Source organism: Schistocerca nitens, chromosome 7 (genome assembly GCF_023898315.1).
Source record: "Schistocerca nitens isolate TAMUIC-IGC-003100 chromosome 7, iqSchNite1.1, whole genome shotgun sequence".
In the NCBI taxonomy this organism is placed as follows: Eukaryota; Metazoa; Arthropoda; class Insecta; order Orthoptera; family Acrididae; genus Schistocerca; species Schistocerca nitens.
In genome coordinates this window covers 528,289,820-528,293,566 of record NC_064620.1, presented here as the reverse complement: position 1 = coordinate 528,293,566, position 3,747 = coordinate 528,289,820, and positions in this window count along the sequence as shown.

Here is a 3,747-nt window from a genome sequence, read left to right as displayed (position 1 = left end):
TGCCTGGTGAAAAGTTGTTGCGACGCCTAGTGTAAGGAGAAGAAATGCATACCATCACATTTCCGACGTTGATAAAGGTCGGATTGTAGCCTATCGCGATTGCGGTTTATCGTATCGCGACATTGCTACTCGCGTTGGTCGAGATCCAATGACTGTTAGCAGAATATGGAATCGGTGAGTTCAGGAGGGTAATACGGAACGCCTGTGCTGGATCCCAACGGCCTCGTATCACTAGCAGTCGAGATGACAGGCATCTTATCCGCATGGCTGTAACGGATCGTGCAGCCACGTCTCGATCTCTGAGTCAACAGATTGGGACGTTTGCAAGACAACAACCATGTGCACGAACAGTTCGACGACGTTTGCAGCAGCATGGACTATCAGCTCGGAGACCATGGCTGCGGTTACCCTTGACGCTGCATCACAGACAGGAGCGCCTGCGATGTTGTACTCAACGACGAACCTGGGTGCACGAATGGCAAAACTTCATTTTGTATGATGAATCCAGGTTCTGCTTACAGCATCATGATGGTCGCATCCGTATTTGGTGAAATCGCGGTGAACGCACATTGGAAACGTGTATTCGTCATCTCCATACTGGCGTATCACCCGGCGTGATGGTATGGGGTGCCATTGGTTACACGTCTCGGTCACCTCTTGTTCGCCTGGACGGCACATTGAACAGTAGGCGTTACATTTCAGATGTGTTACGACCCGTGGCTGTACCCTTCATTCGATCCCTGCGAAACCCTACATTTCAGCAGGATAATGCACGACCGCATGTTGCAGGTCCTGTACGGGCCTTTCTGGATACAGAAAATGTTCGACTGCTACCCTGGCCAGCACGTTCTCCAGATCTCTCACCAATTGAAAACGACTGATCAATGGTGGCCGAGCAACTGGCTCGTCACAATACACCAGTCACTACTCTTGGCCCGCATCTCGTGGTCGTGCGGTAGCGTTCTCGCTTCCCACGCCCGGGTTCCCGGGTTCGATTCCCGGCGGGGTCAGGGATTTTCTCTGCCTCGTGATGGCTGGGTGTTGTGTGCTGTCCTTAGGTTAGTTAGGTTTAAGTAGTTCTAAGTTCTAGGGGACTTATGACCACAGCAGTTGAGTCCCATAGTGCTCAGAGCCATTTGAACCACTACTCTTGATGAACTGTGGTATCGTGTTGAAGCTGCATTGGCAGCTGTACCTGTACACGCCATCCAAGCTCTGTTTGACTCAATGCCCAGGCGTATCAAGGCCGTTATTAGGGCCAGAGGTGGTTATTATAGGTACTGATTTCTCAGGATCTATGCACCCAAATTGCTTGAAAATGTAATCACATGTCAGTTCTAGTATAATATATTTGTCCAATGAATACTCGTTTGTCATCTGCATTCCTTCTTGGTGTAGCAATTTTGATGGCCAGAGTGTATTTTCCAGACGCCCGCCTCTAATAGTCTGCCCTTTGTCAAAATCGCTTTTGTCAGTAGATATCACCATTTGCGGCCAATGTCGTCGCTGGAATAATTCCCTATTGATCGCTGTTCCGCTTACATACTTCCTTTACCGCATCACGTGTCCACATGGCCACCAGGCGGTATTAGTCCACCGGAGGACAGTGGTCGTAATGTATTGACTTTCTGTGAGTATACACTATAAGACAAAAGGAACGACGCACCACGAAGGAATTAGCCGAATAGGAGGGAAATCGATTGATATGCTGTACATGTACAGACAAACAAACGATTACAGTTTCAAAAAAATGGGGTGATTTATTCAAGAGCAAGGAATTAAGAAACTGAGCAAGTGGTGTACATGTACAGACAAACAGATGATTACAATTTCGGAAAAATAGGATGATTTTTCATGAAAAAATGAAATGATTGTATGGCATTGTTGGCCGGGGGTGCCCATCTGGGGAAGACAAAGGACTTTAGGAACTGAGGATGCGTTGATGCACCTGTGGCCCTTGTGCAAGCAGTTGTTCTCATTGGCATTGATTGACAGTGTTGTTGCTTGTCCTCCTAAGGGATATTGTGCCACATTCTGTCCAAGTGGCGCGTTAGATCGTCAAAATACGAGATGTCTGGAAGGCCCTACCCATAATGCTCTAAACGTTTCCAATTCGGGAGAGATCCGGCAACATCACTGGCCAAAGTAGGATTTGACAAGCACGAAGGGAAACTGTAGAAACTCTCGCCGTGTGAGGCGGGCATTATGTTGTTGAAATGTGAGCTTGGTATGGCTTACCATTAAGGGCAACGAAACGGGATGTAGAATGTTCGTCGACGTGCCGCTGTGCTGTAAGGGTGACAACCAAAGGGGTCCTGCTGTAAAAAGACATGGCCCCCACACCGCCATTCCTGGTTGTCGGAATGTATGCCGGGCGACAGTCGGGTTGTACCCCCACGCTGTCCGGGGCGTCCCCAAACACATCTTCACTCGAAAAGAATATGTGCTTCGATAATGAGCCGAACAAAGTAGGTAGACATCTATCCTGTGGAGGCGATGGTGGAATGTTTGCGTGACGGGTACGCAGCCTCGTCAGTGACGAGAGTTAACGTCTGCTTGTGGTCAGCCAGTTCACAGAAATGAGATATTCTGAAAGACACGGAGGACGGAGTTCAGTTGTTCGAAAGGCGGAAACAGTGGTGAAGGAGTAACTTTTCCATCGGCAGGCATCGCCCTTAGCTGAAAAGTGTTTTCGGCTCCAGAAGGAAGCTATTCAGAAATTCAAAGGATGCCCGGTTAAGCTAATTGCGTGAGTTCGCCACGAACAGAATACAGAGGAGCAGAGCGCTTCGAACACAGTGCCACATAGCGGCACGTCCAAGGTGGGTTTTGGGGCAACAAAACTTGGCTCTGAAAGACTGAGGAGGCGCTACGTGATCCAGCGGCGGTTGGCGCTCGTCTGTATTCTAATGAAGCGAGAAGACGGGTAGCCCTGAGTCCAGTGAAGCTCCTCTGTCTTAACTGCGGTGATCAACAGCGTACTTGCAGTTTGCTGTAGTCTCCAACCAGAGTGACTGCGTACAGCATTTTCAGTAACTGTCTTGCATATTCTCCACTGGATCGTCAGTGTTTTGAGCACATTCAGAGTCCAGTCCAAATTCCGTTGCGGTGGATATTATAGTACACGATGTACCAAAGTTTAAATAAACTCATTCGCTTTAGATGTATTCGTTTATGAAATGATAATTAAGTCGATACCCTAGCTGCAAACAGGCGTTGATATACATCATGCCATGTAAGCAGGAAATCCCGGGTTCGAGTCCCGGTCGGGGCACACATTTTCAACATGTCCCCAATGATGTATATCAACGCCTGTTTGCAGCTAGGGCGTCGATTTAACTATCATTTCATTCTAGAGAAGCTGCACGGTCATCAATGGTAGCTGTTCTTTCGGGAACAGATACTACCGTCATATATAGTATTCGTTTATGACTACTAGTTTGAAGATCCGCTGTAGCGTATAAAGTGAGTCAAACGACATCCAAATGTATCGACTGTTCTTTTAATACAACATCCCAGGCCGAAGAACACCTCTAAAATTCAGAGAACGAAACCATTCTCCACATTACCATATCCAAAACAATCGATGTCTTGGTATACCTACCAACTATCTCAATTTAGGCAGGGAACTCCCGATTTTACACTCGCGATTATTCCCTATTTTTGGTTAATTATCGTCAAACCTAAGACATTTGTTTTCAGATCGCCACATTTCAGTATCTTTGGCCGATGGTCTAAATTCTTTTG